Raw genomic sequence first — 25,497 nt, 5'->3', positions numbered from 1 at the left:
AATCGCAAACCGGATACGTGTTTACTTTAAACGGTGGAGCTGTCAGTTGGTGCAGTTCTAAACAAAGCGTCGTAGCGGGATCTACATGTGAAGTAGAGTACATAGCTGCTTCGGAAGCAGCGAACAAAGGAGTCTGGATGAAGGAGTTCATATCCGATCTAGGTGTCATACCTAGTGCATCGGGTCCAATGAAAATCTTTTGTGACAATACTGGTGCAATTGCCTTGGCAAAGGAATCCAGATTTCACAAGAGGACCAAACACATCAATAGACGCTTCAATTCCATCCAGGATCTAGTCCAGGTGGGAGACATAGAGATTTGCAAGATACATACGGATCTGAATGTTGCAGACCCATTGACTAAGCCTCTTCCACGAGCAAAACATGATTAGCACCAAGGCTCCATGGGTGTTAGAATCATTACTGTGTAATCTAGATTATTGACTCTAGTGCAAATGGGAGACTGAAGGAAATATGCCCTAGAGGCAATAATAAAGTTATTATTTATTTCCTTATATCATGATAAATGTTTATTATTCATGCTAGAACTGTATTAACCGGAAACATATTACATGTGTGAATACATAGACAAACAGAGTGTCACTAGTATGCCTCTACTTGACTAGCTCGTTAATCAAAGATGGTTATGTTTCCTAACCATGAACAAAGAGTTGTTGTTTGATTAACGAGGTCACATCATTAGTTGAATGATCTGATTGACATGACCCATTCCATTAGCTTAGCACCTGATCGTTTAGTATGTTGCTATTGCTTTTCTTCATGACTTATACATGTTCCTATGACTATGAGATTATGCAACTCCCGTTTGCCGGAGGAACACTTTGGGTGCTACCAAACGTCACAACGTAACTGGGTGATTATAAAGGAGCATTACAGGTGTCTCCAAAGGTACATGTTGGGTTGGCGTATTTCGAGATTAGGATTTGTCACTCCGATTGTCGGAGAGGTATCTCTGGGCCCTCTCGGTAATGCACATCACATAAGCCTTGCAAGCATTGTAACTAAGATGTTAGTTGTGAGATGATGTATTACGGAATGAGTAAAGAGACTTGCCGGTAACGAGATTGAACTAGGTATTGGATACCGACGATCGAATCTCGGGCAAGTAACATACCGATGACAAAGGGAACAACATATGTTGTTATGCGGTCTGACCGATAAAGATCTTCGTAGAATATGTAGGAGCCAATATGGGCATCCAGGTCCCGCTATTGGTTATTGACCGGAGACGTGTCTCGGTCATGTCTACATTGTTCTCGAACCGTAGGGTCCGCACGCTTAACGTTACGATGACAGTAATTATGAGTTTATGCATTTTGATGTACCGAAGGTTGTTCGGAGTCCCGAATGTGATCACGGACATGACGAGGAGTCTCAAAATGGTCGAGACATAAATATTGATATATTGGAAGCCTATATTTGGATATCGGAAGTGTTCCGGGTGAAATCGGGATTTTACCGGAGTACCGGGAGGTTACCGGAACCCCCCGAGAACCATATGGGCCTTAGTGGGCCTTAGTGGAAAGGTGAAAGGGGCAGCCCAATGTGGCTGCACGCCTCCCCCCTTCCCCTAGTCCTATTAGGACTAGGAGAGGTGGCCGGCCCCCCCTTCTCTCTCTCCCCACTTGAGGATTCCTATTCCAACTAGGATTTGGGGGGAGTCCTACTCCCGGTAGGAGTAGGACTCCTCCTGGCGCGCCCCAAGGCTGGCCGCACCTCTCCCCCTTTGCTCCTTTATATACAGGGGCAGGGGGCACCTCTAGACACACAATTGATCCCCGTGATCGTTCCATAGCTGTGTGCGGTGCTCCCTGCCACCATATTCCACCCCGATCATATTGTAGCGGTGCTTAGGCGAAGCCCTGCGACGGTAGAACATCAAGATCGTCACCACACCGTCGTGCTGACGGAACTCTTCCCCGACGCTTTGCTGGATCGGAGCCCGGGGATCGTCATCGAGCTATACGTGTGCTAAGAACTCGGAGGTGCCGGAGTAACGGTGCTTGGATCGGTCGGATCGGGAAAACGTACGACTACTTCCTCTATGTTGTGTGATTGCTTCCGCAGTCGGTCTGCGTTGGTATGTAGACAACACTCTCCCCTCTCATTGCTATGCATCACCATGATCTTGCGTGTGCGTAGGAAATTTTTGAAATTACTACGTTCACCAACATCCATTTCACGTGATGATCGGTTGTGGTTTAGTTGATATGGATCACGTGATCACTTAGAGGATTAGAGGGATGTCTATCTAAGTGGGAGTTCTTAAGTAATATGATTAATTGAACTTTAATTTATCATGAACTTAGTCCTGGTAGTATTAGCATATCTATGTTGTAGATCAATAGCTCGTGTTTAGCTCCCCTGTTTTATTTTTGATATGTTCCTAGAGAAAAATAAGTTGAAAGATGTTAGTAGCAATGATGCGGATTGGATCCGTGATCTGAGGTTTATCCTCATTGCTGCACAGAAGAATTATGTCCTTGATGCACCGCTAGGTGACAGACCTATTGCACGAGCAAATGCAGATGTTTTGAACGTTTGGCTAGCTCAATATGATGACTACTTGATAGTCTAGTGCACCATGCTTAACGGCTTAGAATCGGGACTTCAAAGACGTTTTGAACATCATGGACCATATGAGATGTTCCAAGAGTTGAAGTTAATATTTCTAGCAAATACCCGAGTTGAGAGATATGATGTCTCCAACAAGTTCTATAGCTAAAAGATGGAGGAGAATCGCTCAAGCAGTGAGCATGTGCTCAGATTGTCTGGGTACTACAATCGCTTGAATCAAGTGGGAGTTAATCTTCCAGATAAGATAGTGATTGACAGTATTCTCTAGTCACCGTCATCAAGTTAGTAGAACTTCATGACGAACTATAATATGCAAGGGATAACGGAAACAATTCCCAAGCTCTTCGTGATGCTGAAATCGACGAAGGTAGAAATCAAGAAAAACATCAAGTGTTGATGGTTGACAAGACCACTAGTTTCAAGAAAAGGGCAAAGGGAAGAAGGGGAACTTCAATAAGAACGGCAAGCAAGTTGCTGCTCAAGTGAAGAAGCCCAAGTCTGGTCCTAAGCCTGAGACTAAGTGCTTCTACTGCAAAGGACTGGTCACTGGAAGCGGAACTGCCCCAAGTATTTGGCGGATAAGATAGGATGGCAAAGTAAACAAAGGTATATTTGATATACATGTTATTGATATGTACTTTACTAGTGTTCATAGCAACCCCTCAGTATTTGGTACTAGTTCAGTTGCTAAGATTAGTAACTTGAATCGGGAGTTGCAGAATGAACAGAGTAGAGTTAAGGGTGAGGTGATGATGTGTGTTGGAAGTAGTTCCAAGATTGATATGATCATCATTGCACACTCCCTATACTTTCGGGATTAGTGTTGAACCTAAATAAGTGTTATTTGGTGTTTGCGTTGAGCATGAATATGATTTGATCATGTTTATTGCAATACGGTTATTCATTTAAGTTGGAGAACAATTGTTGTTCTGTTTACATGAATGAAACCTTCTATGGTCAAACACACCAATGAAAATGGTTTGTTGGATCTCGATCGTAGTGATACACATATTCATAATATTGAAGCCAAAAAGATGCAAAGTTAATAATGATAGTGCAACTTATTTTTGGCACTGCCGTTTAGGTCATATTGGTGTAAAGCGCATGAAGAAACTCCATGCTAATGGACTTTTGGAAGCACTTGATTATGAATCACTTGATGCTTGCGAACCATGCCTCATGGGCAAGATGACTAAGGCACCGTTCTCCGGAACAATAGAGCAAGCAACAGATTTATTGGAAATCATACATACTGATGTATGTGGTCCGATGAATATTAAGGCTCGCGAGAAGTATCATTATTTTCTGACCTTCACAGACGATTTGAGCAGATATGGGTATATCTACTTGATGAAACATAAGTCTGAAATATTTGAAAAGTTCAAAGAATTTCAGAGTGAAGTGGAAAATCATCGTGACAAGAAAATAAAGTTTCTACGATCTGATCGCGGAGACAAATATTTGAGTTACGAGTTTGGTCTTCAATTAAAACAACGTGGAATAGTTTCACAAATTCGTGCCACCTGGAACACCACAGCATAATGGTGTGTCCGGACGTCATAACCATACTTTATTAGATATGGTGCGATCTATGATGTTTCTTACCAATCTACCACTATTGTTTTGGGGTTATGCATTAGAGACAGCTGCATTCACGTTAAAAGGGCACCATCTAAATCCGTTGAGATGACACCTTATGAACTGTGGTTTGGCAAGAAACCAAAGTTGTTGTTTCTAAAAGTTTGGGGCTGCGATGCTTATGTGAAAAAGCTTCAACCCGATAAGCTCGAACCCAAATCGGAGAAATGTGTCTTCATAGGATACCCAAAGGAAACTGTTGGGTACACCTTCTATCACAGATCCGAAGGCAAGACATTTGTTGCTAAGAATGGATGCTTTTTAGAGAAGGAGTTTCTCTTGAAAGAAGTGAGTGGGAGGAAAGTAGAACTTGATAAGGTAATTGTATCTTCTCCCTTATTGGAAAGTAGTTCATCACAGAAATCTGTTCTTGTGACTACTACACCAATTAGTGAGGAAGCTAATGATGATGATCGTGAAACTTCAGATCAAGTTACTACCGAACATCGTAGATCAAACAAAGTAAGATCCGCACCAGACTGGTACGGTAATCCTGTTCTGAAAGTCATGCTACTAGATCATGATGAACCTACGAACTATGAAGAAGCGATGGTGAGCCCAGATTCCGCAAAATGGCTTGAAGCCATGAAATCTGATATGGGATCCATGTATGAGAACAAAGTGTGGACTTTGGTTGACTTGCCCGATGATCGGCAAGCAATTGAGAATAAATGGATCTTCAAGAGGAAGAGAGACGCTGATAGTAGTGTTACTATCTACAAAGCTAGACTTGTCGCAAAAGGTTTTTGCCAAAGTTCAAGGTGTTGACTACGATGAGATTTTCTCACTCGTATCGATGCTTAAAGTCTGTCCGAATCATGTTAACAATTGCCGCATTTTATGAAATCTGGCAAATGGATAACAAAACTGCAATCCTTAATGGATTTCTTAAAGAAGAGTTGTATATGATGCAACCAGAAAGGTTTTGTCAATCCTAAAGGTGCTAACAAAATATGCAAGCTCCAGCGATCCATTTATGGACTGGTGCAAGCATCTCGGAGTTGGAATATACACTTTGATAAATTGATCAAAACATATAGTTTTATACATACTTGCGGTAAAGCCTGTATTTACAAGAAAGTGAGTGGGAGCACTGCAGCATTTCTGATAAGTATATGTGAATGACATATTGTTGATCAGAAATAATGTAGAATTATTCTGCAAAGCATAAAGGAGTGTTTGAAAGGAGTTTTTCAAAGAAAGACCTTGGTGAAGCTACTTACATATTGAGCATCAAGATCTATAGAGATAGATCAGGAAATTGATAAGTTTTTCCAATGAGTACATACCTTGACAAGATTTTGAAGTAAGTTCAAAATGGAACAGTCAAAGAAAGAGTTCTTGCCTGTGTTACAAGGTGTGAAATTGAGTAAGACTCAAAACCCGACCACGGCAGAAGATAGAAAGAGAATGGAAGTCATTCCCTATGCCTCAGCCATAGGTTCTATAAAGGATGCCATGCTGTGTACCAGATCTATTGTATACCCTACACTGAGTTTGACAAGGGAGTATGATATTGATCTAGGAGTAGATCACTTGACAGCGGTCAAAATTATCCTTAGTGGAATAAGGATATGTTTCTCGATTATGGAAGTGACAAAAAGGTTCGTCGTAAAGGGTTACGTCGATGCAAATTTTGACACTGATCTAGATGACTCCAAGTCTCAATCTGGATACATATTGAAAGTGGGAGCAATTAGCTATAGTAGCTCCATGCAGAGCATTGTTGACATAGAAATTTGCAAAATACATACGGATCTGAATATGGCAGACCCGTTGACTAAACTTCTCTCATAAGCAAAACATGATCACACCTTGGTACTCTTTGGGTTTTAATCACATAGCGATGTGAACTATATTACTGACTCTAGTAAACCCTTTGGGTGTTGATCACATATCGATGTGAACTATGGGTGTTATTCACATGGTGATGTGAACTATTGATGTTAAATCACATGGCGATGTGATCTAGATTATTGACTCTAGTGCAAGTGGGAGACTGAAGGAAATATGCCCTAGAGGCAATAATAAAGTTATTATTTATTTCCTTATTTCATGATAAATGTTTATTATTCATGCTAGAATTGTATTAACCGGAAACATAATACATGTGTGAATACATAGACAAACAGAGTGTCACTAGTATGCCTCTACTTGACTAGCTCATTAATCAAAGATGGTTATGTTTCCTAACCATAGACAAAGAGTTGTTATTTGATTAACGGGATCACATCATTAGGAGAATGATGTGATTGACTTGACCCATTCCTTTAGCTTAGCACTCGATCATTTAGTATGTTGCTATTGCTTTCTTCATGACTTATACATGTTCCTATGACTATGAGATTATGCAACTGCCGTTTATCGGAGGAACACTTTGTGTGCTACCAAACATCACAACGTAACTGGGTGATTATAAAGGAGCTCTACAGGTGTCTCCAAAGGTACATGTTGGGTTGGCGTATTTCGAGATTAGGATTTGTCACTCCGATTGTCGGAGAGGTATCTCTGGGCCCTCTCGGTAATGCACATCACATAAGCCTTGCAAGCATTGCAAATAATGAGTTATTTGCGAGATGATGTATTACGGAACGAGTAAAGAGACTTGCTAGTAACGATATTGAACTAGGTATTGAGATACCGACGATCGAATCTCAGGCAAGTAACATACCGATGACAAAGGGAACAACGTATGTTGTTATGCGGTCTAACCGATAAAGATCTTCGTAGAATATGTAGGAGCCAATATGAGCATCCAGGTTCCGCTATTGGTTATTGACCGGAGACGTGTCTCGGTCATGTCTACATTGTTCTCGAACCCGTAGGGTCCGCACGCTTAAGGTTTCGATGACATTTATATTATGAGTTTATAAGTTTTGATGTACCTAAGGTTGTTCGGAGTCCCGGATGTGATCACGGACATGACAAGGAGTCTCGAAATGGTCGAGACATAAAGATTGATATATTGGACGGCTATATTCGGACACCGGAAGTGTTTCAGGTGATTTCGGAGAAAACTGGAGTGCCGGAGGGTTGCCGGAACCCCCTCGGGAGAAGTAATGGGCCTTATGGGCCTTAGTGGAGAGAGAGAGGGGCGGCCAGGGTGGGCCGCACGCCCCCTCCCCCTCTGGTCCGAATTGGACTAGGAGAGGGGGGGCGGCGCCCCCCTTTCCTTCTCCCTCTCCCCCTTCCTTTCCCCCTCCTAGTAGGAGTAGGAAAGAGGGGAGTCCTACTCCTACTAGGAGGAGGACTCCTCCTCCTTGGCGCGCCCACAAGGGCCGGCCGACCTCCCCCCTTGCTCCTTTATATACGGGGGCAGGGGGCACCTCTAGACACACAAGTTGATCTTCGTGATCGTTCTGTTAGCCGTGTGCGGTGCCCCCCTCCACCATAATCCTCGATAATATTGTAGCGGTGCTTAGGTGAAGCCCTGCGACGGTAGAACATCAAGATCGTCACCACGCCGTCGTGCTGACGGAACTCTTCCCCGACACTTTGCTGGATCGGAGTCCGGGGATCGTCATCGAGCTGAACGTGTGCTAGAACTCGGAGGTGCCGTAGTTTCGGTGCTTGATCGGTCGGGTCGTGAAAACGTACGACTACATCAACCGCGTTGTCATAACGCTTCCGCTTTCGGTCTACGAGGGTACGTGGACAACACTCTCCCCTCTCGTTGCTATGCATCACCATGATTTTGCGTGTGCGTTGGAATTTTTTTGAAATTACTACGTTCCCCAACAGGGGGGTCATCGAAGCCATTGGAGGAGGAGGATTCGTTGATGTAGCCGGCCATCCTGTGGATGGCACGGTTGTGTTATCTCGTGAGGTTCGTCACTCTCGCAACTGCCACCGCCCTCTTCACTGCCTCATACAACGACTGCTCAAGACTGAGCCGGAGCGCTTTGGCATTCTTCCGATGGAGCCAGCGGGCTTCCGTCTCCGCCATCATCAGTGAGTGGCGGTAGAAAGCCATGAGGAGATGCTCCTCCTCATCGGGCACCGCCGGCAATCCACGAGGATGGCAGGATTGTGCGACCGCCTCCGATGCTGCTGCCCTCTCCCTAGGCAGCTGCCTCTCGCGACGGGCCACATGGGCCTCCGATTCAGTCAGCCACGTCTGCATCGCCAACAGGGGGCAGGCACGAGCACCAACCGATGCCCTTGACGAGCTGCGACAGGAGGTTTAGCACGACGGCGTGCGAGCGACGCAGAGTAGAACGAGTGGACGGAGATGTGCGCTATGAGGGACAGGCCCGCACCAGTACCCACACTGCGGCGGCGGGCAACAGGTGACAGAGCAGAGCCGGAGCCGCCGCCCATGTCGACCCATGGCCATTGCAACACGATGCGGAGGGCCAGCCCCTCCTCGTCGCCCTCCGCCTCATAGGCGAAGGCGTCCCAATAATCCTCTTGGCCGGATGCGTCACCTCCACCGCTACCGATGTTGGACACTGGGATAGAGAGGGGAAGGGAAACACACAGGGAGTGAAGGGGAAGAGACGGAGTGTGGATCGAGAGTGAAGTTGAGCTAGGGTTTTGCTCCGGGTGATGATTTTAGTGGGGAGGAAGTGGGGTCGGTGCGGGCGCGCCCGGGCCTTCCCATGTCCGCCCTAGATTTGGGTTGGATATAAGGGGTGCCGGACAGCCCGAGCGTTTGGGGTAGTATAAAGAGCCTGTTTGAGTTGGCTTTTTTACTCGTCAGTAACTGTGCTGTCCGCCTGGGTGTATAGGGGCGGTTTGCGGTGTCCGGTTGTAGATGCTCTTACTCAATTGCTTCAACTGATAGTGCTCGGAATGTCAGTGACATGGAAGCTAAAGCAAGCATAATATTGCGTCAAAGCTTGAAAATGCCAAACGAATAGAGAGCTCCATGGAGACCTTAATTTAAAATTTAAAAATTCAAACATTTCAGCTTCAAAAAAATCTGAAAAATATACACATATACCTAGAGACATAATGTACAGGTATGTAAATTTTCAGATCAAAATAGTGCAAACTAAATCTAGGGTTTTTAAGTATATCTACTGTTCATCTTTAAAGTCCATGTTTTTGTTTTTTTGTGGAGCTTGCAATTCAAGGTTTCACCCTGAAATTGTATATGCATACCCATTTCATCCTTGTATACATGTGTATTTTTTAGAGCAGCTTTGACAAGGGGTGGCTGAAAATTTTGAATTTAGAAAATTTCAATATTAAGGCCTCGATGGAGCTCTGTCTCCAAAATGCCCTACTCGTCAAAGCTGCTCTAAAAAAATATGCATAACAGTTTCTCTAAATGGTTTGTGTGGTACCGCAGCCTCCCCTTGCTACTAATGGCATAAATTAAAATTTTATAAAAGGCACAAATATAGTTTGTCTAAAGTAGTGACATGATTAATAAGGCTTCAGATATTCGTTTGCCTGAAGTACAAGTGACATCAGTTTGTCGAAATATATATATAGTCTGTCTAAAGTACAAATGGCAGAAATATAGTTTGGCAGAATTTTGTTGATAAGAAGATTCTACAATAAAGGGAAGGAGAGCATGCGAACTTCGTGCAAAACACAAACTCAACAAGATGCATTATTTTTCAAGGAAAAAAAACCCGAATCAATCAGGATCAGGCTTCCGTTCAAGTTCTACCTTGGAGTGAAAACGCTGGTGACAAGTACACATTCGGGACATGATTAATGAACTATCCGTTGCTACTGAAAAGAATAGACTTGAGCTTGAGTTTGCTCCTACTACCCCAGAAACAACAGCGAGTGGCTATGCCTGCCTGGGCCGGAGCAGGGCATTGTTGGCATGTTGGTTGCTGTGCTTGGCGCAGGCTGCGCCAGCCGTCCGTGGCGAGTACAAGAGTAGTACACAACTACGGACGAGACACCCCAGTACCCCACCCCATCGCAAGGACCCGCACCGCACTTACCAAACTGGTGATTGCCAGCATCAGAGATGCTCCTGGTTCTTTTGATGGCAAGTCTGTCCCTTGCCACTTCGGAAGATGGAGCCATTCTTGGTCCCTCTTTTTCGAGGTAATAGCACCAGGAGTCCTAGAACTTGTCCTGAATGTGGTGATTTGGTCCCAAACTTGCAAAAGACAACTATTGAGTCACACAACTTGCAGCCAATGTGCAATTTTGGTCCTACCCAATCAGACGACGACAAGTGGAGCCAAGTCAGCACAGCCCACTCCACCCGGTCAGCACCGTACTTTTTGCAATTACCCCCCTGGACTTAGCACAAATAAACCCGCACAACACCACCTGAGTTTAACTGCGTGGTATATTCCTGGAATATCCTGCTCCACTCACTCACCTTTGTGCTAAGGAGGAAATAATTTGTCCTTGGCGTTTCCGATATTTGCATGATCCACCATCATGCATGCAGTGAGCGTAGCCAACTAGTCATGCAGTTCATTGCAAATCTCGACCCTCAGATAAAAAAAGTAAACACATACATGGATTCCCTCTATTTTCGGAGGACAAGATGTTCTGGAGACACATTTTTATTGATTCGCGCTATTTACAGAACAAAATCGCTCCAGTTTGCATGCAGCCTGCGCAAAACCACCGAAGCGCAGCAGCCTACCGATGCTAGCTAGCTATACATGCTGCCGGCCGCAGAATTACTACGCGGCCTTGGGCGGAACCACGATGGGGCTCCGCACGATGTGGTCGTCGAAGACCCACTTCAGGTTGCCCTCGGCGCCGGCGACGCTCGGCAGTCCCGCCCACCGCACCGTCACCGTGAAGCTCTGCTTCTCCTTGGCCTCCGCGAACCGCAGCATCCGCGGCTGCACAGTCACCGACACGTCTTTGGGCATGTCCACCACGGCGGTGTACACCGAGTTCGGCTTCCCGACGTTGGTCACCGTGCGGTTGACTGTGATCGGCTGGGCCAACAGGTTGACGATGAGGGACGGGTAGTTCAGCTCTGCCTCGGTGGTGGCCTTGAGGCTGGCGCAGGTGACCGGGCGGTGGGCGATCTCGGTGACGCCCTCGTCGCCGATGCCGAGGCCGCAGAGGTAGGGGAGGTAGTCGTCGGCGTGGAGGTCGTAGACTAGGCCGGGTCAAAGGCGAGCGCGGGGTTGACGTAGCCCGCGCCCATGGCGTAGAAGGTGGCGAGGCGGTACTGCTCGTCCTTGAGGGGCACGCCGGTGCGGTCCACTGCGTCCGACGTCGTCATGATGGAGGATTTGATCGCCGCCGGTGACCAGTCCGGGTGCAGGCTCTTGATGAGTGCGGCGATGCCGTTCAGGTGCGGCGTCGACATGGACGTGCCAGACTCCACGAAGAAAGAGAGGCCGACGCCCCCGTCGGAGAACTCCGTGTGCGACTCGCTCGGCGCCCACGCCGCGAGTATGTTCATGCCGGGCCCCGTGATGTCCGGCTTCAGGATGCCCGGGCTGGCCTTGCTCGGACCTCGGGACGAGAAGAAAGTAACGGCCGGCGCCGGCAGCGCGCCCATGACTGTGCCCTTGAACGCGATGCTCGCCGTCGGGTTGGCCGTGGAGTTGATGTAGGCCGCGATCTTGGTCCCGGCATCGCAGCTCAGGTGCGAGGCAGGGAGGACATGCGGGTCAGCGAAGGTGGTGTACCCCCTCGGCTGCTCTGTTCATCACGATCATGCCCACGCCGCCGTACGCGGACACGGTCTGGCCAGCCTCGATGCGGCCGTTCAGGCCTCTGCTCTCGCAGAGCACCACCTTGTCGCTCACCTCGGCTCCGCGCAGCACGCTGCAATCGCGGCTTGTGTCGGAGCCGTCGGCGGCGGGGTACATAAGCGGAAGCGGCTTTGCGGCGGAGTTGTTGCCTGGCTGGAACAGGGACTCGCCGTCGAACTCCTCGCCGTTTCCGAGCCTCACGGTGGTGCGTATGGCGTGGTCCATGGTGCCGGCCGCGACGGTGAGCATCCAAGGCGCCCCGTTGCCGACGGAGCCCGGGTCCGGACCCGCGTTCCCCGCCGCGCAGCTGACGAAGATGCCGCGCTCCATGGCCTGGAACGCCGCGATGGCGATGGGGTCGTACAGCCTGAGGCAGCCCTCTGTGGTCCGCAGCGCCTCGGCCTCCTCCTCCGTGAGCCGCGCGGCGAAGCCGGTGAACACGTGGTTGTAGGAGTAAATGATGCGCGGGCCGTGGTCCTCGGCGCCGCCGCCCGCCTCGGGCTCCGATTCGAGCGCGGCCGTCCGCGGGAGGAAGGAGCGGTGCCACTCCTCGACGGAGTCGACGGGGCCGCCCCTCGGGGCGAGGTGCAGGATGTAGTTCTTCCTCGCCCGCAGGTACGACGCGCCGAGCAGAGGCTGCAGGGAGAGGAGGAGGCGATGACCCACCGGGACTCCGCGGCGGCAATGGCGGCGACGCAGTTAAACTCAGGTGGTGTAGTGCGGGTTTATTTGTGCTAAGGCCAGGGGGTAATTAAAAAATGTGCTGCGCTGACCGGCTCCGCTGACTAGGCTCCAGTTGTCGTCGTCTGATTGGCTAGGACTAAATTTGCACATTGGATGCAAGTTGTGGGAACTCAATAGTTGGCTTTTGCAAGTTTTGGACCAGATCGTCACATTTAAGACAAGTTGTGGGACTCCTGGTGCTATTACCTCTTTTTTTGTTTGTGGGATGACGCTCGAGATTCACCTCTGGCCAACATAGCTGGGTGCCCGATCACATGCTGCACAGTGAGTGAACCCCATCCATATCTCTTCAGATGAAGCACCGCATGAATCAATCAGAGGACCTGGACCACTTGCACAGTGAAAACTTAAAATGCATCTCAAGGAATGTGTATCTTTCCCACCATTCTTATCAGCCTGTCCCGTGAGTAAAGAAGCCCACAACGGTTCTGTGCAAGCAACAAGGTGTGTTGTGTTGTGTTGGCATTTTTTTTTTTTTTGAAACAAATGTTGTGTTGGCATTCATACACTGCTGCGTTGGCATGCAACAAGGAATGTGTATCCGGTTCAACATGGTTGCGATCCACCAAAGTCAAAGACCCACTACCTGTTGCATGCTGGTCTGTTAAGTGCATCCGCGGCGCCCACCGGACGGACCGTCAGACAAGAGCGCCCACCTCTGGCACTGGCGGCAGCTGTTCCTTTCTCTGCTCCTCTATCCGTCTGACTTTCACGAACAGGGAAGATCACCCTGTCTGCAACTTGCTCTGGTCCAACACCTCCATCCTCCAAACAGCCTGCCTGACCCGGTTCGTCTGCGAGGCCAGACCATCTTTCTGCCTGGCACCACGAGATCAGCACCGGCGCCCGCGCCCTCCGGCAGCATCGCACCGGACGCCGCGAACCACCATGCAACCCAGTCTCTCTATTACTCGAGGGGCCCTCATGCCAACTCCAGCGAACGAACCCAAATCGTTCGAGAATGTGTTGGCTTTTGATCGTTGTTAGACCAAAATACCGGAGCAACCGCAGACGTACGTGCAAGCTAGCAGCTTGATTGATAAACAGTGCACACACACAGTGGCGGACGCAGGAATTGAAGTTAGCTGGGGCGAACATTTAACGTTTAATTTATTTTTTTGGTACAAATGCCACTTTATTCAACCAAAACTCATCGCATTCAACAACAAAAAAAATACAAAAATCTCTTCAAAACTACTCCCTCTGTCCCAAAATATAAAAACGTTTTTAACACTACACTAGTTGTTGGGGATATAACTATTTGTGTAAGCCGTCCAGGAGGGGCCGGGTTACGTAAAGAGAGGCTTATCAGCAGCCCAAGACCAAGGCATGAAGATGACGGTTCACTAAAGGCCTAAAGGCCCACAGGATACTCTAAGGCCCGTATAGATAAACCGCCATGATGGTATAACTTGTACTGTAAGGTAGAAGTAACTAGTCGCCGAGCCGGACACTGTTTATGAGCCGGCCGGGACTCTATAGGCCGCAGGGCGTCAACCCATGTATATAAGGGGACGACCCGCCAGCGGCTTAGGGCAAGAAACAACTCATCGAGAGCCAGGCATAGCGTATCTCGCTCCCTGGTCATCGAAACCTCAAGCAATACCAAACCAACTAGACGTAGGCCTTCCTTCACCGTAAGGGGCTGAACTAGTATAAACCTCTCGTGTCCTTTGTCCCGATTAACCCCTTTAAGCTTTCTAGTTGCGATGGCTCCATTACTAAGTCCTTGCAAGAGGACATCTGCCGTGACAATTCCACGACAGTTGGCGCCCACCGTGGGGCCAGCGCACGGTGGATTTGAGTTCTTGAAGGGCAGCTTCGAAGGGCTCAAGGGATACGCGGTTGGCCGGATGAATAAGAGTCGTCGCGGCAAGATCTACATCGACGACGAAGGCTGGGGCCCCGACGCCGGCTCAATTGAGTATGGGTACCGGGTCCCCTTTGGCGGAATTCACGTCTTCATCGGCCGGATCGGTGAGCTGGGCCCTGAGCCGGACAACTGCACCGACCTCGTCGAGACGGCTCAGCGTGCGAAACCCGCCCGAGCTCAACCCGTCGTGAAGCGTGCCTTTGTGGGTTTCATCCATGGAGGTGAACTTTCTGAAGGATCTGAAGGTGATGGTGAGCCGGCCGTCCTCTCTGGCGGTGAATCGTCCGCCGGCTCAACAGACTCGCTGTATCAAGTTCAAGATGGCGTGCTTGGGGGCTGTTCCAATGGCAGCACTATTCCGGACCCCTCAGAGTCGCCAAACTGGGCAGGAGTCTTCATGGCTGGCACTCAACCCGGCCAAAATTCTATGGCTTCAACGGCAATAACGTCCGGGTTAGGAGCAGCCGGGGCAGGAGGCCCTGTGCGCTCACCGGCTCAGGTGCTGATGGATCTCATGGATAAACTTACGGCCCTGTTAACTGCCACAGTCATCCTTGCGAACCAGTCTGAGCATGAGGCAGAGGTGGCACAGGTTCGTGAGGAAATTGCCCGGGCCAAGGAAACCTTAGCAGCTGAAGATACTAGATTGGCCACAGAGCGGGCGGCTTTGGACGCACGGGCGCAGCAGCTTCAGACAGAGGCTTTTCAGCTCAATATGAGCCTAAATGCATCTAATGAGGTAATGAGGAGGAGACATCAGAAAACTCAGTCCCATTTACCTCAGGTTTATGATCCTCGGAATCTCTTTGCTGCACCCGGAGCCTGCCCAAGTAACCCGCCAGGTGCAAATCAGTTTATGACATCCGAAGCGGGGGGTCCGGTTCAGCCTCAGGTGACGGCGCCTCTTCATGGCAATATGGCACCGCCCCGTTACATGCCGATACCACCGGGTCACTTCTCCAACCCCATGGAGAACTTAATCGCAGCATCAGCGCGTTTGGCGACTCTCCCAGTGGACGGTGATGACCCGACAGCGGTGGAAACCCGGAGGATCGGGGAACTTGTTCAAACATCTCTGGCTCAGCAAGAGACCTACTCCTACAGCCGGGACAGGATTCACTCAACTCCTCCGCCCTGGTTAGCTCCGCCACGTCCAAACCAGAGCCCGAGTTACAGCAGACACATGGAGTCAGAAGCCTTGTCAAGTAATACCCAACGCCAGAACTAGCCTGGTGGGTATAACCCGGTACAGGATCGGATACGTCAGGAGGACGAGCGGGCGGCTCAGCTAGCGGCTCAGATAGCAGCCCAACAGGACTTACCGGCTTATCCGACGACTTCCGTGGAGGCGGGTGTTGCTACTAGAACCGGAGGGGTTCCTTGTCTGGTACCGGCTCTTCGTAATGTACGTCTGCCCAAAGATTTTGAGGGACCTCGAAAGGTGCCAAACTATACGGCCGACTTACAGCTAGGGACGTGGATCGAGAATTATGAGATGGCCATGGAGCTGCTGGAGGTCAGTGACACAGCGATGGCTAAATACTTCACCATGATGTTGGACAGAACGGCCCGTTCTTGGTTAAAGGGCTTACCACCCAATTCTATTAGTTCATGGGCAGAGCTAAAGGCTCGTTTCATCCAGAACTTTAAGGACACTTGCAAGCAGTCTATGTCGATTGTGGACTTGACAAGTTGTAAGCAGGAGGAAGGTGAATCCACGACTCATTGGGTGCGCCGGGTCAAAGAGATAATACATTCGTATGACAAGATGGATGCCGGCTCAGCAGTGCTCATGCTGGAGAAAAATTGCTGCTTTGAGCCTCTGAGACAGAAACTGGGGCGCCTTAAGCGTGACTGCAATGATATGGGGACGCTGATGGCGGCTTTAGTCAAGTATGCCGATTCTGATAGTACCAAGGATCCCGCGTCTGATGAGGAAAAGACAGGGAAGGGAAAGAAGAACGGTAATGGAAAGGGTCAGCAGCATAACCCGACAAATCAAGGAGGCAATAAGCGTAAGGCGGATGGTAACCCGGAATTTGTGGCTAATGCACAGGGTAACAATCAGAAGCGCAAGGGGAAACCGCCCCCTCGATCCGGCGGGTCAGGTCTGTCTCTTGAACAGCTACTCAATGAGCCTTGTCCGAGACATGGCACCCGGGAACATCCAGCGACTCATTTATGGAAGGATTGTGCAATCATGAAAGCTTTCAAGAACTCCAATATGTTTGATGGCAATCAAGGCCCAGGCGGCGGCTCAGGAGGTGGCGGATTTCATGGCCCGGGCGGCGGCTCAGGGTCCGGTTTTCAGGGAAACCAGGGTGGTTATCATCAATAGCAGTCTGGTCAAGGAGGTCAGCAGCAACAGCAGTCGGGTTATCAGAGCCATCCAAAGCAGTTAAACAATGGACAATATCACATGTTCACCACAAGTTTGTGTAAACGTGATCAGAAGGTTCATAAGAGGGCTGTGAATTCTGTTGAGCCGGCAGTCCCTCGTTACTTACGGTGGTCAGAACAGCCCATTGTCTGGAGCAGGGAGGATCACCCTCCCCGGTTTGATAATCTGAGTCAACTGGCCCTGGTAGTGGCACCGCAGGTTGGTGGCTACAAATTTACTAAGGTGCTCATGGATGGAGGTAGTAGCATCAACATCCTCTATTACGAGACCTTTCGGCGCATGGGCTTAACTGACAAGAACTTAAAGACTTCCAACACCGTCTTCCATGGAGTGGTGCCTGGTAAGTCGGCGTATCCTGTGGGTAAGATTGAGCTGGAGGTGGCTTTTGGAGACGAGCATGATTCTAGGGCTGAGAAGTTAACCTTTGAGGTGGTCAAAATCAAAGTCCATATCACGCTTTGTTCGGGCAGCCGGCTTATGCCAAGTTCATGGCACGACCGTGTTATGTTTACTTGCAGCTCAAGATGCCGGGTTATAAGGGCACCATTATTGTGCATGGAAGTCGTAAAGTGGCCCTGGAGTGTGAAGAAGGCGACGCGGCTTATGCCGAGTCTGTCTGTGCAGCAGAGGAGCTCAAGTTTTATCAAAACAACGTTGACCCGACAGATATGACCTCTCTCAAGAAGCCGACTACGGAACATGACCCGACCATGAAGTTTAAGTCGGTTGCAGAGACTAAGCTTGTTGATTTTACTCCAGGCGATTCGTCTAAGTAGTTCAGCATCAGTGCCAACTTGGATCCTAAATAGACTCACGTAAATCGGAGGAGGAGACCCGCCGGCCGTGGAATATAGCTCATCTTCGGCCTTACTATACTTGAGCCACCGGCTCTAATGTGTATATATTTATACTATGTATATATTACATAAAGCAATAAAGCAGGACCTCTGTCCTTTTTTCCACTCCCAAATAAGGTTTATGTGTCTTCTTTGTCAGGTGGTGGAGATAACCAAGAGGAAGCGGGTCATATCTGAATCCGACTTTTCCTTTGGTCCGGCTTATGATCATATCTGAATCTAGCCATGGTCACTTGAGCGCTTCCTGTTCAAACATAGGTCGTATTCGAACCAAAGAGAACATAGCTGTCGATACCCACTTGATCGGCATACTGCCAAACCCACTTGGGGGCTTCTTGATCATATTTGAATCATAGCTTAACCCCTTTGGGTCTGACGTGGATCGTATTCGAATCAGCGTCATTAAACAACTCTTATGGTCACCTGAGGGCTTCCTGTTCAAACATAGGTCGTATTCGAACCAAAGAGAACATAGCTGTCGATACCCACTTGATCGGCATTGCCACAACCACTGGGGGCTATATGATCGTATCCGAATCTTAGCTTAACCCCTTTGGAACGGTTCACTGATCATATTCGAATCAGAGGCCTTTTAAGTTTTATTCATTATACTTGATTATCTTGAGAATCTCTTGAAAATACAATGGAGTGTACTGCAATCCTCCGGCTTAACATTGGTTATATGAGGTTGATAAGTGCCAGGTGAACTTTATGTGTCAATTTTCAGGAGTTAAACTCAACCTCAGGGGTTGGGTTATATGAGCCGGAAAGATAACCGTAAGCATCACAGGTATATCATTATGATTATGTCTACTAAGTTTAAATCATAAGTTGGTTTTCCTGTAAATATTCGGTGTGTATTCCGGGTTATCAAGGCTTATGTTACCCTCAATGCGATAAGTCGCCAAGGGATTTCTGTTTATCTTATGTGCAGGACAATACAAGACATTTCTGCAAGGATATAACAGATTCATATCAACTGCAAGTGCATAGTGACGACGGCTTATGCAAGTATTAAAGTGCCATCAGCATGCGTGAAGGCATGACAAAATTCAAAGTATTTTCTACTCTATTACAAGACTCCCCGAGTCTGAATGATGAGGCATTGTTTTTAATACAAAGACACAAGCATATGACGCCTGGCGATTTACTCTTGGGGTTGACCTGAAGCTTCCTGGTTATCCCTCTCCACCTCTCCGCCGGTTGCCCTGTCCTGGAAGGATGACGAGGCCCAGTCAATGCCACTCAAGGCTTCAAACTCAGCTTCATCATCTATTAAGCCGGTTGGGTCGACTTCAGCGGCAAAAGTGTGCTTACGAGTTGGAGGAACTAGGCTGACTTCATGGTAATGAGGTGTTGGAATCCTCCGGTTCTCCCTATCGTAACCCGGTTGATATTTGGTCAGATCGGTGTCATTCCCAATAAGAGTAGCCACCGGGTGCATGTCTTTCACACAGGCGGTAAAGTCTGCCTCGTTAAATAAGGTGCCGTCCTCCTTTAGACTCGGGTATCCAAGAGCGATGTCGGCCGGGTCTAGTTCAGGATAAAATGCTTTAGCCCGGCTCAACGCTGCTATAGCCCCGGCTCTTGCGGACGCCCGCCTTAGCTCTTGAACCCGCTGAGGGAGTACATCAAGCCGTTTCAGCACATCTTGAAGGAGATAAGGAACTTCATTGGATAAAGCCACAACGGCCAGAGCACGTTGTGACCCGGTGTACAGTTGTTCCACCAGTGTATATACTGCCTTCAGCTTGATCAGCATATTTTGCTTAAGGTTGGTACTCCTGGGGCCTATATTGTTGAAAAGCATAAGGTAAACCGGAGATAAGAATTAAGGTATTTACCAACGAAAGGTTTGCAGTATTTAAATTTTCATATATTAATACTTACCAAAGATTGCTGAGACCATTTGAGATATCTGATCTTTTAAGCCGGACAGTTCAGTGTTTACTGCTGCAAGTGATGCTTCTGCTGTCTCGGCCCGGGTCACCAATAAGGCTTGTTCGTCAGCCCAGATTTTCTTATCCGCTTCAAAATTCTTCTTCAGCTTCTCTTGCTCAGAGATGCTGAATTCAAACTTGGAATTGGCATTTTGAATTTCCAGTTCCTAGGCTGACAGGCGGCTGTTAAGGTCAGCAATCTCCGATTCAAATTGACTTATGGTGGCTTGCATTATCCCGGGTTACAGTCAGAGTCATGATAAATAATCTTAAGTCCCAAGCACTTTGCAAGCAAACATACTTGACACTTGGGGGCTAATGTATACTGAAGCTTTCTAACTTATTAAGCCGGTCTTGGATATTAAAGTCCCAAACACTTTGCAAGCAAAGATGCTCGGCACTTGGGGGCTAATGTGTATCGCAAGTTAAAGGTATTGTGTTACAGCCGTTTTAAATACTTTTTCTTTTAAGCTGGACAAACAACTCTAACAATGTTTCTAAGTCTACAGCATATTTATTCATAAGAAATAGACTTGGGGGCTGGTACAGTAAGTATGATTGAAAGTAAGGAAGCGTAAGTCATACCTTAGATTTTTGCTGTATTTGCTTCACCATGTCAATTTCCAGGTCACGACTGCTTTGCACCTGGTTGATGTAGCCCGAGACGATCTCTCCAATACTCAAATGAGTATAGTCGGTGATATCCATCTTGGCCTTACGGCGTTCTAGCAACTCCGCTTTAGCCGAACACTTGGCAAGGACAGTGGGCTGTGCTGGCTCAACAAATTGAGTCTTCAGAAACTCAACTTCCGGGTCATCTGCCTTGGCGGGGCTAGGTGCCTCCGGGTTAACAAAATCATTGATGACTTGTTCAGCAGGCGGGTCAGAAGAGGTTACCGGAGCATCATGAGATAATGGAGGTGGCGGCTCATGAACAGAAGTATCAGGTGTGGCCGTTCCAAGCGCCGGCTCAGTTACAACAGGGTCCTGGGCCGGCTTATCTTTCTTTGCTTTCTTCCTGGCCTTCACTTGCACGCTATGGACAAAACGGAAAAATGAGTACAGAGACATAAGGAAGAGCATAAGGTAAACAAATTGATATTACCCAGGGGCCGTCTTAAAAGCCGGCATGTTTGACTGCATAGACTCGCCGGATGAAGGAGATGTATCCTGATAATTGGAGTCAGATGAATTGAGAGGTTGACGGATTAGACCCGCCAAAGGTAAAAAAGGGGATAAGTCAGAGATAACCTCAGTCCGACGCTTCCGGGTTGTGTCAGGCAAGCCGGAGGAGAGTTCTGCATCCTTGCTGGTCCGGGTCTGCCTCCGGCTTTCAAGTTGCTGTTGCTTCAAAAGAAAGTCAGGGTCTTGGTAAGCCAAAGGATGTGAAAATCTAACTTTCCGGGTTACTCTTCAAATTTTCTGACGCGGCAGAGGCTCGGAGTCGGAGGAGATTATAGTTACCTCTTCTTCGACGGGTTGGCTGTTTCCCGTGTCTTCCTGAAAGAGAAATCATGTCAGTAAAATGATGATACAATAGTCAGGGAAATTGACAAGTTACCTCTTCCTCATTATCATCAGAATCATCAAGCTGAAACATCTCAGAAGCACTTGGCTTCCTCTTCCTTGAAGTGGTGGGCTTGGCGGTTTTTCTTTCGGCTCTCTTGGCCGCCCTGGCTTGCTTGGCCGCCTCATGATCATACTGGATTTTCCAGAAGTTGTCATTATCCTGTAAAAGGTTATAAAGGGTTATGAGTAAGAATACAGTGTAACAAAATGAAAGCAGTCATTGAAACTGAAAACTTACTGCAGGGGCCGGGTTCTTCTGGCAGAAGGGCAGTAAGCCGAAGGCATTACTAGTCACTGTACCTTCCTTCAACAAAGACTGAGTTGTAGCTTCCACTACGTCATCTGATAAGTCGTCAGGACTATGACGCTGAGGGTCACCTTTCTCGCCTGAGTAGTTACACATTAAGCCGGGGCGGCGGCTTAATGAAATTATCCTCCAAGCAACCCAGACTCGGACCAGGTCAATGCCATCCAAGCCGTTCCCCAAGAGAGCTTTAATCTTCTTGATCTTGGGGGTGAGTGGCAGACGTTCAATGGCAGACAACTTATCCGGCAGCAGGTGACTAGATTCAAGGCATAATGCACGGAAGCCGGGAAGCGGGTTTTCACCAGCCGGAGAAGAATCATGGCAGTAGAACCATGTTTGGTTCCAGTCCTTCGGATACTCGACAATTCAGCGTAAGGGAATAGGCAGTCTCTCCGCCTTTGAATTGATATGCCACCATGTTCCAAACTGGGCTCGTTGGCGCGCTCATTCTGCCGGTTCAGATAGAACAATTCCCTGAACAAAAGTAGGCTGGGTTCTTCTCCAAGGTAAGCCTCACAGAAAACTTGGAAGTTGCAGATGTTTGACACGGAATTAGGCCCGATGTCTTGAGGTCTTAAGTCAAAGAAGTGCAAAACGTCTCTGAAGAATTTTGAACCGGGTGGAGCGAAGCCCCGGCTCATATGATCTGTAAAGACTACTACCTCCCCTTCTTTGGGATGAGGTTTCTCCTCGGACGGGCCAGGAGCACGATAAGACGTGACCTCCTTCTTGGGCAGATAGCCAGACTTCACAAATTCGGACAATTTGCTCTCTGTGACAATGGATGGGACCCAGTTGCAGGTCACCGGGGGTTTGACAGCTTTGGGTGCCATTATGTAAATTGAAGCCTACAAACAAGATAAAGGAAATTTTCCGGTTTATTATAACCCGGAGAATAAGCATTGTTGGGTTATCTAAGATGGCGGCTTAAGAAGGGGCCTAATGACATACAGGTAACTATGTGATAATGTTTAAACAGCTGCAGGTGTTAAAGATGATTAAAGTTTTCTTAAGTCGCCAAAAGCAAGTGATGCTGACAGCCGGTGTTATCTTAAACCGGTTACTATGGCTGAAACAGAGTCAACAGACGCAGTTTTTGGCTAAGTGTGGAGCAAACAGGTTTCACAAGTTGCAAATATTATTTTGGATCAAACGACGCTCTGGAAAGGAAAAATTTCTAGACCTAAAACAGTACAGGGAAGCTCATATACTCAAGAAGGGCTTCTAAATCAAGGAAATAAGATCTGTTTTCGTGCAGAATAAGCATGAAACATGTTCCGCAGCAGTTCTATGTTGTTTTCATAATCTAAACGAGGCATTGGAGGTGAGAACTAATGAAAGCTTGCGTCGGGCGGCAATGAACGCCGACGAACTCAAAGATGGCTCCAATGCAGATCTGAGAAAGGGGAACAGAAGAACTCACGGATGCGGAAGAGCTGCGAAGGGTCGCTGTCGCTTTCTGGTCCGAATCAGGGTGATGCAGCGGCCTGAGTCGATGAAGACGAGGGTTCCGACGGTGGCGGCGGCGGAGCTCGAGCGGTAGAGAAGGGAGTGCGAGGAAGAAGACGACTGGAGGAAATGAAAAAGACCTAGGTCGTGTTTATTTATAAGGAGGGGCCGACTGAGACGGCGCGAGAACGAGGAGACCAAGACATCATTATCCAGCGGCCCCGACGCCTCGATTTTCGGGAAGGTCAGTAAAGGCAGAGATCCGTTGAAGATATGATGGATTAAAATATAAGTTTTATCAAAGATGACGTCATGATGATTTAATCTGGATCCAGATGATGACATCACGGCGGGTTACAATTTTCACACAAGACAGAAGACTGAAGGCCAGTTCATAAGGTTTTTAGAGATCGACATGAACCGGTTCAAATCAATCTGGGGCCTAATGTTGGGGATATAACTATTTGTGTAAGCTGTCCAGGAGGGGCCGGGTTACACAAAGAGAGGCTTATCAGCAGCCCAAGACCAAGGCATGAAGATGACGGTTCACTAAAGGCATAAAGGCCCACAGGATACTCTGAGGCATGTATAGATAAACCGCCATGATGGTATAACTTGTACTGTAAGGTAGAAGTAACTAGTCGCCGAGCCGGACACTGTTTATGAGCCGGCCGGGACTCTGTAGGCCGCAGGGCGTCAACCCATGTATATAAGGGGACGACCCGCCAGCGGCTTAGGGCAAGAAACAACTCATCGAGAGCCAGGCATAGCGTATCTCGCTCCCTGGTCATCGAAACCTCAAGCAATACCAACCCAACTAGACGTAGGCCTTCCTTCACCGTAAGGGGCAGAACTAGTATAAACCTCTCGTGTGCTTTGTCCCGATTAACCCCTTTAAGCTTCCTAGTTGCGATGGCTCCATGGCTAAGTCCTTGCAAGAGGACATCTGCCGTGACAATTCCACGACACTAGTGTCAAAAACGTTCTTATATTATGGGACGGAGGGAGTAGTAAACTGCTAACATAGACTATTATCGCTTGAAATGCTCACTTAGGGCATCTCTAGCACTAACCCGCAAATTCCTCGGGTACATGTCCGTTTTTGTGTTCGGACGTTGTCCGCGGATATGATATGGAAGGGAGCCATCCAACACTAATTACAAAGTATCCGGCTGGGAGGAGAAAAAGTAGATGGGGACCATGCATGTAGTGAGATAGAGCAGTGCTACGCAGCCGACGTTTTTCCGCCCGATGTGTGCACGACAGTAACTAATCACCGTTAGATGAAATCCATCCATAAATAAGGAACGTGAGATCATAGCATCGTCCACGTGACGTCCATAAAACATCATGTGTGAAGCCATTCCGGGTGGGATATTGTGGTGTGTCCGGTTGAGAGGAGACAGAGAAGAGGTGACCATGCATGTGCGGATAGAAAGAAGAGAGTAGGACCACGCGAAGGCTTTTGGTTGATCAAAAGATGTCCAGAGGTATAGTTCTCCATGTTTGTCTCCACTTTACCAAAAAATGGACGTCCGAATCACTTCACGGACCGATGCAAGACCGCGTTAGATTGTAAAAGTAAACAAAAGTGTCCGATCAGACATATACCTGAGTTTTGCATGTCTCCCTTGAAGATGCCCTTAAGCCACAATATGATCCCATAACTCTAATTTTTAAATGAGACCTACAAAATTATGAATGTGATGAGAGTTGTATATATGGTCATAGATCGTGAGGGGAACTCTCAATGCGGTTTGTGGGTCGATTGGGGATCTTTTTTCTGTTTGACGAGGAAAGGAAAGGAGAGATCGATTGGGCTCGATGTCGTCTGTTTGGGCCTGTAGGCTGTAGTAGCCCAGTCCAGTCTACCGGACCAGCCCAAGTCTCTTTCTCCATCACCTACGGACGTACCCCTTCGATCGCTAAAAAAGAAACAGAGAAGAGCCCCACTGCTTTCTGAAGTCTGAAACAGAAAATAGCGCTGCCGCAGCCCGCAGATCGGCAGATGTGTAGGTGGGGGACGATTCTCCGCCGCCGGCGACCCGGGGCGGCCGCCCCAGCTCGCCCCAATGGTGGGTCCGCCACTGCACACACACGTCCAGCCTAGCTAGCTAGACTTGAATCGATTCAATCGATCGTTTCGACGGAACTCGCATGAACTTGGCAACACGGAAAAACTGATCGATGGATTGATAGCCAAAGCCTCTTAGGGCATGTACAATGGGGGCATCACCCTGGTACTGCCTCAACTCTTAAACTAATCAAAAAGTAAGGAAGCTACCGTTTTGAAAATATTCTGGCCAACCGTAGCCACACTGCTGCAGCGGGACCCATCGCCCTTCACATGCGTAGTATTTGTTCTTCCTCTCTCTATCTCTCTCCTTGCATGCATCAGCAGAGCTGCCCTTTTCTTTCTTTCTCTCGCTTTACACACCGAAGAGGCCGGCTCTTCTGCAGGCTACACCTACTAGT

At 48.2% G+C, this 25,497-nt stretch overlaps 1 pseudogene; it reads right to left on the bottom strand.

The window, feature by feature from the left end:
* Positions 1–10,708: 10,708 nt before the first annotated feature.
* On the bottom strand, positions 10,709–22,406 carry LOC119299905 (annotated as a pseudogene).
* Between the last annotated feature and the right edge of the window lie 3,091 nt (positions 22,407–25,497).

Source organism: Triticum dicoccoides, chromosome 5A (genome assembly GCF_002162155.2).
Source record: "Triticum dicoccoides isolate Atlit2015 ecotype Zavitan chromosome 5A, WEW_v2.0, whole genome shotgun sequence".
Lineage (NCBI taxonomy): Eukaryota > Viridiplantae > Streptophyta > Magnoliopsida > Poales > Poaceae > Triticum > Triticum dicoccoides.
Note: the sequence above shows the minus strand (reverse complement) of the source record. Positions and strands in the feature narration are given on the sequence as shown.